This window comes from Carassius carassius, chromosome 5, assembly GCF_963082965.1.
Source record: "Carassius carassius chromosome 5, fCarCar2.1, whole genome shotgun sequence".
Taxonomy (NCBI): domain Eukaryota; kingdom Metazoa; phylum Chordata; class Actinopteri; order Cypriniformes; family Cyprinidae; genus Carassius; species Carassius carassius.
Window position 1 is genome coordinate 36,345,134 of NC_081759.1, and position 13,556 is coordinate 36,358,689.

At 44.6% G+C, this 13,556-nt stretch overlaps 1 protein-coding gene and 1 long non-coding RNA gene across 2 annotated transcripts in view; one reads left to right on the top strand and one right to left on the bottom strand.

Annotated features, from left to right (window-relative positions):
- The window catches only part of LOC132141487 (uncharacterized), a 198,737-nt gene that overhangs the window by 94,130 nt on the left and 91,051 nt on the right, over window positions 1–13,556 (bottom strand). The window lies entirely within an intron of this gene.
- LOC132141484 (globoside alpha-1,3-N-acetylgalactosaminyltransferase 1-like) overlaps window positions 1–13,556 on the top strand; it is a 72,090-nt gene that overhangs the window by 39,310 nt on the left and 19,224 nt on the right. The window lies entirely within an intron of this gene.

The following is a 13,556-nucleotide window of genomic DNA, read 5'->3' on the forward strand; positions in this document are numbered from 1 at the left end:
GACTCCTGACCTGAACATATTTACATGCCCATATTCAGTTATAGTCATAGCGCCACATATAAGCAACAGGAAGTGACATATTTTTTTACACTTCGACAGTCTACTCCTAGAAATTTTTTGACATCAATGTCTTTTTTATGGTCAGTATAATCTAAAGGCCTGTGCAATGTTAAATTGTGAAGATCTTGAGTTTTCGTTAAGGGGCGTGTCCATGGCGCCGTGACAAAATTCAAAGTCTCGCCATGGGAATAAAAGATGTTATAACTCAGGCATAAAATGTCCGATCTTCCCCAAACTTCACATGTGTGATAAAAGTCCTGGCCTGAACAGATCTGAAGGCCAATATTCCATCGGGTGTGGCAAAATGGCTCGATAGCGCCACCTATACACTTTCAACGGAGTGCACCTCGAGCTATGTTTCACGTACATGTACAAAAATTGGTACACACATGTAACACACCAATACCTACAAAAAAGTCTCTTGGTACGAAATCCTAATCCCAACAGGAAGTCGGTTATTTTGAATTTTCCCTGCAAAATTGGTGTTGTTTTTGCCATTTTCAGGGGTTGTACTTTAACGAACTCCTCCTAGAGATTTATTCAGATGAACACCAAACTTGGTCAGTGTAATCTTAAGCCATTTGCGATGTTAAATTGCGAAGGACTTGAGGTTTCGTTAAAGGGCGTGTCCATGGTGGCCTGACAAATTTCGATGTTTCGCCATGAAAAAGGAAGTTGCTGTAACTCAGACATACAATGTCCAATCTGCCCCAAACTTCACATGTTGGATAAGATTTTTGACCTGAACAGATCTACATGCCAATATTCAGTTATAGTCATAGCGTCACCTATTGGCAACAGGAAGTGAAATATTTTACACTGCGACAAACTACTCCTAGAAATTTTATGACATCAATGTTATTTTTGTGGTCAGTCTAATCTAAAGACCTGTGTGATGTTTAGTTGTGAAGATCTTGAGTTTTCGTTAAGGGGCGTGTCCATGGCGCCGTGACAAAATTCAAAGTCTCGCCATGGGAATAAAAGATGTTATAACTCAGGCATAAAATGTCCGATCTTCCCCAAACTTCACATGTGTGATAAAAGTCCTGGCCTGAACAGATCTGAAGGCCAATATTCCATCGGGTGTGGCAAAATGGCTCGATAGCGCCACCTATACACTTTCAACGGAGTGCACCTCGAGCTATGTTTCACGTACATGTACAAAAATTGGTACACACATGTAACACACCAATACCTACAAAAAAGTCTCTTGGTACGAAATCCTAATCCCAACAGGAAGTCGGTTATTTTGAATTTTCCCTGCAAAATTGGTGTTGTTTTTGGCATTTTCAGGGGTTGTACTTTAACGAACTCATCCTAGAGATTTATTCAGATCAGATTTATTCAGATCAAACTTGGTCAGTTAAATCTAAAGGCCTTTGCGATGTTAAATTGGGAAGATCTTGAGATTTCGTTAAAGGGAGTGTCCATGGCGGCCTGACAAATTTCGATGTTTCGCCATGAAAAAGGAAGTTGCTGTAACTCAGACATACAATGTCCAATCTGCCCCAAACTTCACATATTGGATAAGATTTTTGACCTGAACAGATCTACATGCCAATATTCAGTTATAGTCATAGCGCCACCTATTGGCAACAGGAAGTGAAATATTTTACACTGCGACAAACTACTCCTAGACATTTTATGACATCAATGTTATTTTTGTGGTCAGTCTAATCTAAAGACCTGTGTGATGTTTAGTTGTGAAGATCTTGAGTTTTCGTTAAAAGGCGTGTCCATGGCGCCGTGACGAAGTTTGATGTGTCGCCAAGGGAATAAAAGATGTTATAACTCAGGCATAAAATGTCCGATCTTGCCCAAACTTCACATGTGTGATAAGGGTCCTGGCCTGAACAGATCTGAAGGCCAATATTCCATTGGGTGTGGCAAAATGACTCGATAGCGCCACCTATACACTTTCAACTGAGTGCATATACACTTTCAATGGAGTGCGCCTCAAGCTATGTTTCATGTACATGTACAAAAATCGGTACACACATGTAACACACCAATATCTACGAAAAAGTCTCCTGGTACGAAATCCGAATCCAAACAGGAAGTCAGTTATTTAGAATGTTCTCTGCAAAATTGGTGTTGTTTTTGGCATTTTCAGGGGTTGTACTTTAACGAACTCATCCTAGAGATTTATTCAGATCAGCATCAAACTTGGTCAGTTAAATCTAAAGGCCTTTGCGATGTTAAATTGGGAAGATCTTGAGATTTCGTTAAAGGGAGTGTCCATGGCGGCCTGACAAATTTCGATGTTTCGCCATGAAAAAGGACGTTGCTGTAACTCAGACATACAATGTCCAATCTGCCCCAAACTTTGCATGTTAGATAAGACTTCTGCCTTTAACAGATCTACATGCCCATATTCAATTATAGTCATAGCGCCACCTGCTGGCAACAGGAAGTGACATATTTTACGCTGAGATAAACTACTCCTAGAGATTTTTTGACATTAATGTATTTTTGTGGTCAGTCTAATCTTAAGGCCTGTGTAATGTTAAATTGTGGCAATCTTGAGTTTTTGTTAAAGAGCGTGTCCATGGCAAAAATGACAAAATTTGATGTCTCGCCACAGCAAGAGAAGTTGTTGTAACTCAGGCATAAAATGTTTGATCTTCCCCAAACTTCACATGTTCGATAAGAGTGCAGCCCTGAACACATCTGAAGGCCAATATTCCATTATAATGATAGCGCCACCTGCTGGCAACAGGAAGATTGGGACATATATGGAATAAACATTGATATATTCTACTTATATTTATGAGTTTAAATGCATATTTCTCACCGTTCACCTATTTACTAAAGCCACTCGCTGCCGGTGAGCCCGGGTGTGAGGGCCCGTTCATCGCTGCTTGCAGCTTTAATTATTATTATTATTATTATTATTATTATTCTTCTCCAGGATGAATCGCATTTTTGAGGGCCTAAACATACTCAAAAAGTCATGAAACTTTGCACACACCTCAGAACCGGCGAAAATGTACATCTGATATGGGTTTCAGAAGTGGGTGTGGCAAAATGGCTCGACAGCGCCAGCTATACACGTTCAACGGTGTGCGACTCGAGCTATGTTTCACGTACATGTATGAAAATCGGTACACACATGTAACTCTCCAATACCTACAAAAAAGTCTCTTGGAGCAAAATTCAAAACCCAACAGGAAGTCGGTTATTTTTAATTTTATGAGCAAATTTTGTGTCATTTTTGTCATTTCCATGCGTTGTATTTTAACGAACTCCTCCTAGAGATGAATTCAGATCAACACCAAAGTTGGTATGCCTAATCTAAAGGCCTTTGCGATGTTAAATTGCGAAGATTTTGAGTTTTCGTTAAAGGGCGTGTCCGTGGCGGCCTGGCGAATTTCGATGATTCGCCATGAAAAATGAAGTTGCTATAACTCAGACATACAATGTCCAATGTGTCCAAAACTTCACATGTTTAATAAGACTCCTGACCTGAACAGATTGACATGCCCATATTCAGTTATAGTCATAGCACCACCTATAGGCAACAGGAAGTGACATATTTTACACTGCGACTAACTACTCCTAGAAATTTTATGACATCAATGTCTTTTTTGTGGTCAGTCTAATCTAAAGGCCTGTGCGATGTTAAATTGTGAAGATCTTGAGTTTTCGTTAAAAGGCGTGTCCATGGCGCCATGACGAAATTCGATGTCTCGCCAAGAGAATATGTTATAACTCAGGCATAAAATGTCCGATCTTCCCCAAACTTCACATGTGTGATAAGAGTCCTGGCCTGAACACATCTGTAGGCCAATATTCCATCGGGTGTGGCAAAATGGCTCGATAGCGCCACCTATACACTTTCAACATAGCGCGCCTCGAGCTCCGTTTCAAGTACATGTACAAAAATCGGTACACACATGTAACACACCAGTACCTACAAAAAAGTCTCTTGGTACGAAATCCTAATCCCAACAGGAAGTCGGTTATTTTGAAATTTCCCTGCAAAATGGCGTTGTTTTTGCCATTTTCAGGGGTTGTACTTTAACGAACTCCTCCTAGAGATTTATTCGGATGAACACCAAACTTGGTCAGTGTAATCTAAAGCCATTTGCGATGTTAAATTGCGAAGGACTTGAGGTTCCCTTTCATAGGTCACTTCGATGCTGCGGTGACGTCACCACGTATGGGAACACCTTCGGTGTGACGAATGTCTGAAGCCCTATACCATCCCGCCAATCTTATTGGCCAAATAGCGCGTGGCACCGCCCAGCATGCGTAAGCATATATATACCTGGTGCCGCGCGCCATTTACCTCAGATTTCATTCCTTCAGTACGAAGTGAATCTTCTGTGCCCTATTATCTCGCATTCTCAGCGATCATCTACGAGCAGTATACTCCTCTCCGCGGACGCGATGAGTCAACGAAAGGTAGGAGCCGTATGATGGGTTATCACAAGGAGGCACTTATGAGAGGTTCGTTGCAGCCTCTCTACAGGTTCTCTCCTTGATAGCCTATGGCTACAGTAAAATATGCATACACTTCCCCTGTGCACTAACGCCATTAGGAAGTATCCGCGCTCTGGAGTGTATTTCTTAAGTCGCCTCGCGTCTAACCCCCACCGTTTCGCTTCTGCGGTCGCCGAGGCCCCGCACGAGGTGTTGGTTAGGGGCGATATGTGCGGCTTGAATATGAATACAGTGATGCACTGGAGTTCCATGTGCTCGCTCTCCCCCACTCGAGCGCGTTAATCAACAGTTTTGCTCTTCAAATGGTGGATTACGGCTCACACAGCCGCCGCGTTTTCGCTAGCGGCTTGGCCCGATGTTATCTTGTTGGATTGAATCCTGCCGTGGATACGCTTCAGGATTATATACAACGAAACGCAGCGAGTTTGACGCACACGCTTTTCTTCATGTTAATATGCCAGGGACTATGCCCTTCACTGAGAGCGCTGTTAGACTGCTAATGCACATCTACCCTCTCACTGCAGTCCCCATACTCTAACTTTGACTGTCTCGCAGCAAGGGCACCTCGAGCGTCATTGAACTGAGCTATCATTCGCGCGCCCCCTCAGACACTCTGCACAATCCAGTCTTCAGAGTTTGAGGGACGGCGCGGAGGCTGGCAAAGATAGCCAGCGTATGACGGTTCACACAGCCGCCGCGTTCTCGCTAGCGGCGTGGCCCGATGTTTATCTTGTTGGATTAAATCCTGCCGGGGATACGCTTCAGGATTATACACAACGAAACGCAGCGAATGTGACGCATGCGTTTTTCCTTCATGTTTGCTTAGGACTGTGCCCGCCTCCAGAGAGCGCTGTTAGACTGCTAATGCACATCTAAGCCTCTCACTGCAGTTTCCACACTCTAACATTTGACTGTCTCGCAGCAAGGGCTCCTCGAGCGTCATTTAACTGAGCTATCATTCGCGCGCCCCCTCAGACACTCTGCACAATCCAGTCTTCAGAGTTTGAGGGACAGCGTGGAGGCTGGCAAAGATGGCCAGCGTATGACGGTTCACACAGCCGCCGCGTTCTCGCTAGCGGCGTGGCCCGATGTTTATCTTGTTGGATTAAATCCTGCCGTGGATACGCTTCAGGATTATACACAACGAAACGCAGCAAGTTTGATGCATGCGTTTCCTTCATGTTCTCTAACATTGACTGTTTCGCAACAAAGGCACCTCGAGCGTCATTGAACGGAGCTATCATTCACGCGCCCCCTCAGACACTCTGCACAATCCAGCCTTCAGAGTTTGAGGGACGGCGCGGAGGCTGGCAAAGATGGCCAGTGTATGACGGCTCGCACAGCTGCCGCGTTCTCACTAGCAGCGTGGCCCAATGTTTATCTTGTTGGATTAAATCCTGCCGTGGATACGCTTCAGGATTATACACAACGAAACGCAGCGAGTTTGATGCATGCGTTTTTCCTTCATGTTCTCTAACATTGACTGTCTCGCAGCAAAGGCACCTCGAGCGTCATTTAACTGAGCTCTCATTCGCGCGCCCCCTCAGACACTCTGCACAATCCAGCCTTCAAAGTTTGAGGGACGGCGCGGAGGCTGGCAAAGATGGCCAGTGTATGACGGCTCACACAGCTGCCGCGTTCTCGCTAGCAGCGTGGCCCAATGTTTATCTTGTTGGATTAAATCCTGCCGTGGATACGCTTCAGGATTATACACAACGAAACGCAGCGAGTTTGACGCATGCGTTTTCCTTAATGCTTGCCAGGGACTGTGCCCTCCACCAGAGAGTGCTGTTGGATTGCTATGCACATCTAACCCTCTCACTGCAGTCCCCACATTCTACATTGTTTGCCTCGCAGCAAACGGTGCTTCGAGCAGCATTGGATTGAGCTGTAATGCCAAACGTTCCCTCAGACACTCTGCGCAATCCAGCTTTCAGAATTCGAGGGGCGATTCAAGGGTCCTGCACAGACGACCCATTTATGACGGCTCGCACAGCCGCCGTTTTTCGCTAGCGGCAAAGCCCGATGTTCAATCTGTTGGCCTAATTCCTGCCGTGGACACGTTTCAGGATTATACACAACGAGACGCAACGGCTCTTATACATACACTTCCCCTGTGCACGAACGCCACGAGCTTTTCGTGCCCGGATATTTTAACATGTATGACAGCGTTGCAGGAAGCGGAAATTTTGAGACCGCTAGTATGGTCTCGGCCGTGTGTGAACGCTTGCCCGACATTTCTCTATGGGTGTTACGCACGATTTGTCATGGATACACCATTCAGTTTCAATAAGGCCCGCCTCCTTTCCGCAGAATTCTTTCCACGGTGGCGAAGCCGATGGAAATAGCGGTGCTGCGACAGGAGATGTCAACTCTGCTGAGCAAAGGGGCTATAGAGGAAGTACACCCCTCTCAGATGGAGGCGGGGTTTTTTACAGCCGTCATTTTGTGGTAAAAAAAAAAAAAAAAACACTGACGGATTACGACCCATTCTGGGTTTACACCATCTGAATCTTGCACTCAGGAAGTTCCTCAGATTCGCTTTAGAGAGCAAAGCGTATCAGTATTTCTCAAAATGCATGGATGGATCTCTGGCCCCAGGGCGTTCGTGTTTGAACTATTTTAGGCGATTAGCTGGTGTTTAGCGCAATCGCAGACTCAAGCACACTCTCATGGGGATCTTGTGCTGAATCATTTAACAGCCTGGGCTTACGTATGGAATGTTTCACCCCGTTGTCTCCGCATCGGACGATTCTGGTGACACGGCGATGTGTGATGTCGCTTAAAAATATGTATGTCAACCGAATTCTCCTGACTGAATTCTCCTGACCGGAGTCCGGCTGGGGATTTGCGCTTCCCGAGAGACTGTCACGACGGATGCGTCTTTGACCGACTGGGGAGCTGTTTGTCAAGGGAGTTGGCACATAAACAGGTTGAAATTACTGGCTGTTTTTTCTGGCTCTCCAGTATTTCTCGAATCTGCTGATCGGCCGTCATGTGCTGCTCAGATCAGACAACACAGCGGTTGTGTCATACCTGAATCATCAGAGAGGATTATTCTCTCGCCCCCTGTGCAGGCTGGCGAAACATGTTCTTTGTTTTCAGAACTAAATTCTATCGATCCGAGCTGTTCATGTCCCCGGACGTTGGACTTTGGAGCGAATTTGCTATCCAGGCAGACTCTGGAGCAAGCGGAGTGGGGATTGCACCCCCAATCGGTGAGTCTCCTATGGCAGATTTTCGGGGAAGCGAAGTGGAATTGTTTGCGTCTAACACGACTGCGCATTACCCGCTTTGGTTCTCCCTATGCCCTCCAGCACCCCTGGGCTTTGATGCATTAGCCCACAACTGGCCCAGGACCAGTTTGTATGCGTTTTCTCCCAATCTGTCTGATTTCGGCGATATTACGCAGAATATGGGTGGACAGGGTGGAGCTGCTGCTGGTGGCTCCGCGGTGGCACACACACAGCCGTGGTTTGTGGATCTGATCAATCTGTTAGCGGGCTCTCCATGGGAGATTCCCCTCAGACAGGATTTATTATCACAAGCACAGGGACTGATTTGGCACCCGAGGCCAGATCTATGGAATCTGCGGGAGTGGCCTCTGAGCAGAGTGAGTTCATATGTCCCTGTCTTTCTGCTGAAACTACCGAGACTATACTGAATTCTAGAGCAGCTTCTACGAGACGCTTATATGCTTTCAAGTGGAGACTGTTTACGGCCTGGTGTGAAACTCATAATATGGATCCAGTTTACTGCCCAGTGGCGTCAGTACTGGAGTTCCTTCAGGAACGTTTTTCGGATGGAGTGACACCAGCTACCCTAAGGTTTACGTGGCAGCCATTCAGCTTACCACGAATATATAAATGGTGCCTCAGTGGGCCGTCATCCACTGTTTCTCGTTCATACAGGGTGCGCGACGGCTGAGGCCTTTCCGCCCCGTGCGGGTCCCTTCATGGGTTTTTCCATTGTGTTGCATGGTTTATCAGGGCATCTGTTTGAGCCCTTGGAATTGTTCCGGATAAATCCTGACTTTTATAGCACAGACTCTGTGGAAGTGTTGTTGCGACCAAGGCCTAATTATGTCCCTAGGTCGCATCTATCCCTTTCGCTTTCAGCAGGTGGTCCTGGAGGCTTTTTCTCCTGCTGCGGCGGAGTCTGGGGATCTAAGTCTTTGCCCTGTGAGAGCGTTAAAGACTTATGTGGATCGTACTGCCCCATGGCGTGAGTCTGACCAGCTGTTTGTCTGTTTTGGACATAAGAATAAGGCCATGCAGTCACGAAACAGCGCATGTCCCATTGGCTGGTGCAGGCTATTTCCTTGGCCTATGAGGCGCGCGGGCTCGCTTCGCCCTTAGGAGTAAAAGGTCATTCCACGAGAGCAGTGGCTTCTTCTCAAGCCTTTCTCAGTGGATCTTCTATGGATGATATCTGTGCTGCGGCAGGCTGGTCCTCACCGAGCACTTTTATCAGGTCTTACAGTCTGGATGTGAGGATGGCTTCTGGCTCCCGGGTTTTCTCCGCTTGACCAGATGCGTCCTTGGATCCAAGCTATCAGGTACGTCAGGCGTGATGGTATAGCGTTCCCATACGTGGTGACGTCACTGCAGCATCGAAGTGACCTATGAAAGGGAACATCTCGGTTACGTATGTAACCTTGGTTCCCTGAATAGGGAACGAGATGCTGCGGTTCTGGCCGTGCCGTACCTTGATAGCTTTCTTCTTCGTCATGAAATCTGAGGTAAATGGCGCGCGGCACCAGGTATATATATGCTTACGCATATTCGTCACACCGAAGGTGTTCCCATACGTGGTGACATCACCGCAGCATCTCGTTCCCTATTCAGGGAACCAAGGTTACATACGTAACCGAGATGTTTCGTTAAAGGGCGTGTCCATGGCGGCCTGACAAATTTCGATGTTTCGCCATGAAAAAGGAAGTTGCTGTAACTCAGACATACAATGTCCAATCTGCCCCAAACTTCACATGTTGGATAAGACTCTTGACCTGAACAGATCTACATGCCAATATTCAGTTATAGTCATAGCGCCACCTATTGGCAACAGGAAGTGAAATATTTTACACTGCGACAAACTACTCCTAGAAATTTTATGACATAAATTTTATTTTTGTGGTCAGTCTAATCTAAAGACCTGTGTGATGTTTAGTTGTGAAGATCTTGAGTTTTCATTAAAAGGCGTGTCCATGGCGCCGTGACGAAGTTTGATGTGTCGCCATGGGAATAAAAGATGTTATAACTCAGGCATAAAATGTCCGATCTTGCCCAAACTTCACATGTGTGATAAGGGTCCTGGCTTGAACAGATCTGAAGGCCAAAATACCATTGGGTGTGGCAAAATGGCTCGATAGCGCCACCTATACATTTTCAACAGAGTGCATATACACTTTTAACGGAGTGCGCCTCAAGCTATGTTTCACGTACATGTACAAAAATCGGTACACACATGTAACACACCAATATCTACGAAAAAGTCTCTTGGTACAAAATCCGAATCCAAACAGGAAGTCAGTTATTTAGAATTTTCTCTGCAAAATTGGTGTTGTTTTTGGCATTTTCAGGGGTTGTACTTTAACGAACTCCTCCTAGAGAGATTTATTCAGATCAACACCAAACTTGGTCAGTTAAATCTAAAGGCCTTTGCGATGTTAAATTGCGAAGATCTAGAGGTTTCATTAAAGGGCGTGTCAATGGCGGCCTGACAAATTTCGATGTTTCGCCATAAAAAAAAGGAAGTTGCTGTAACTCAGACATACAATGTCCAATCTGCCCCAAACTTCACATGTTAGATAAGACTTCTGCTCTTAACAGATCTACATGCCCATATTCAGTTATAGTCATAACGCCACCTGCTGGCAACAGGAAGTGACATGTTTTACGCTGCGACAAACTACTCCTAGAAATCTTTTGACATTAATGTATTTTTGTTGTCAGTTCTAATCTAAAGGCCTGTGCAATGTTAAATTGTGGAGATCTTCAGTTTTTGTTACAGGGCGTGTCCATGGCGCCATGACAAAATTTGATGTCTCGCCACAGCAAGAGTTGTTGTTGTAACTCAGGCATAAAATGTTCAATCTTCCCCAAACTCCACATGTTCGTTAAGAGTGCAGCCCTGAACACATCTGAAGGCCAATATTCCATTATAATGATAGCACCACCTGCTGGCAACAGGAAGACTGGCACATATAAATGATTTTGACATATTCCACTTATATTTACGACTTTAAATGCATATATCTCACCGTTCGCCAATTTATTAAAGCCTCTCGCTGGCGGTGAGCCCGGGTGCGAGGGCCCGTTCATCGCTGCTTGCAGCTTTAATTATTATTATTATTATTCTTCTCTAAGATGAATCGCATTTTTGAGAGCCTAAACATGCTCGAAAAGTCATGAAACTTTGCACACACCTCAGAACTGGTGAAAATTTACGTCTGATATGGGTTTCAGAAGTGGGTGTGGCAAAATGGCTCGACAGCGCCACCTATACACGTTCAACGGTGTGCGCCTCGAGCTACGTTTCACGTACATGTATGAAAATTGGTATACACATGTATCTCTCCAATACCTACAAAAAAGTCTCTTGGAGCAAAATCCGAAACCCAACAGGAAGTCGGTTATTTTTAATTTTATGAGCAAATTTTGTGTCATTTTTGTCATTTCCATGCGTTGTATTTTAACGAACTGCTCCTAGAGATTAATTCAGATCAACACCAAAGTTGGTATGGCTAATCTAAAGGCCTTTGCGATGTTAAATTGCGAAGATTTTGAGTTTTCGTTAAAGGGCGTGTCCGTGGCGGCCTGGCGAATTTCGATGATTCGCCATGAAAAATGAAGTTGCTATAACTTAGACATACAATGTCCAATGTGTCCAAAACTTCACATGTTTAATAAGAATCCTGACCTGAACAGATTGACATGCCCATATTCAGTTATAGTCATAGCGCCACCTATAGGCAACAGGAAGTGACATATTTTACACTTCGATAGACTACTCCTAGAAATTTTATGACATCAATGTCTTTTCTGTGGTCAGTCTAATCTAAAGGCCTGTGCGATGTTAAATTGTGAATATCTTGAGTTTTCGTTAAGGGGCGTGTCCATGGCGCGGTGACAAAATTCAAAGTCTCGCCATGGGAATAAAAGATGTTATAACTCAGGCATAAAATGTCCGATCTTCCCCAAACTTCACATGTGTGATAAAAGTCCTGGCCTGAACAGATCTGTAGGCCAATATTTCATCGGGTGTGGCAAAATGGCTCGATAGCGCCACCTATACACTTTCAACATAGCGCGCCTCGAGCTCCGTTTCAAGTACATGTACAAAAATCGGTACACACATGTAACACACCAGTACCTACAAAAAAGTCTCTTGGTACGAAATCCTAACCCCAACAGGAAATCGGTTATTTTGAAATTTCCCTAAAAAATTGGCGTTGTTTTTGCCATTTTCAGGGGTTGTACTTTAACGAACTCCTCCTAGAGATTTATTCGGATGAACACCAAACTTGGTCAGTGTAATCTAAAGCCATTTGCGATGTTAAATTGCAAAGGACTTGAGGTTTCGTTAAAGGGCATGTCCATGGCGGCCTGACAAATTTCGATGTTTCGCCATGAAAAAGGAAGTTGCTGTAACTCAGACATACAATGTCCAATCTGCCCCAAACTTCACATGTGGGATAAGACTCTTGACCTGAACAGATCTACATGCCAATATTCAGTTATAGTCATAGCGCCACCTATTGGCAACAGGAAGTGAAATATTTTACACTGCGACAAACTACTCCTAGAAATTTTATGACATCAATGTTATTTTTGTGGTCAGTCTAATCTAAAGACCTGTGTGATGTTTAGTTGTGAAGATCTTGAATTTTCGTTAAAAGGCGTGTCCATGGCGCCGTGACGAAGTTTGATGTGTCGCCATGGGAATAAAAGATGTTATAACTCAGGCATAAAATGTCCGATCTTGCCCAAACTTCACATGTGTGATAAGTGTCCTGGCCTGAACAGATCTGAAGGCCAATATTCCATTGGGTCTGGCAAAATGGCTCGATAGCGCCACCTATACATTTTCAACAGAGTGCATATACACTTTTAACGGAGTGCGCCTCAAGCTATGTTTCACGTACATGTACAAAAATCGGTACACACATGTAACACACCAATATCTACGAAAAAGTCTCTTGGTACAAAATCCGAATCCAAACAGGAAGTCAGTTATTTAGAATTTTCTCTGCAAAATTGGTGTTGTTTTTGGCATTTTCAGGGGTTGTACTTTAACGAACTCCTCCTAGAGATTTATTCAGATCAACATCAAACTTGGTCAGTTAAATCTAAAGGCCTTTGCGAAGTTAAATTGGGAAGATCTTGAGGTTTCGTTAAAGGAAGTGTCCATGGCGGCCTGACAAATTTCGATGTTTCGCCATGAAAAAGGAAGTTGCTGTAACTCAGACATACAATGTCCAATCTGCCCTAAACTTTGAATGTTAGATAAGACTTCTGCCCTTAACAGATCTACATGCCCATATTCAATTATAGACATAGCGCCACCTGCTGGCAACAGGAAGTGACATATTTTACGCTGAGACAAACTACTCCTAGAGATTTTTTGACATTAATGTATTTTTTATATTTCAGTCTAATCTAAAGGCCTGTGTACTGTTAAACTGTGGCAATCTTGAGTTTTTGTTGAAGAGCGTGTCCATGGCAAAAATGACAAAATTTGATGTCTCGCCACAGCAATAGAAGTTGTTGTAACTCGGGCATAACATGTTTGATCTTCCCCTAACTTCACATGTTCGATAAGAGTGCAGCCCTGAACACATCTGAAGGCCAATATTCCATTAAAGTGATAACGCCACCTGCTGGCAACAGGAAGATTTGCACATATATGGAATAAACATTGATATATTCTACTTATATTTATGAGTTTAAACGCATATTTCTCACCGTTCACCTATTTACTAGAGCCACTCGCTGCCGGTGAGCCCGGGTGCGAGGGCCCGTTCATCGCTGCTTGCAGCTTTAATTTGG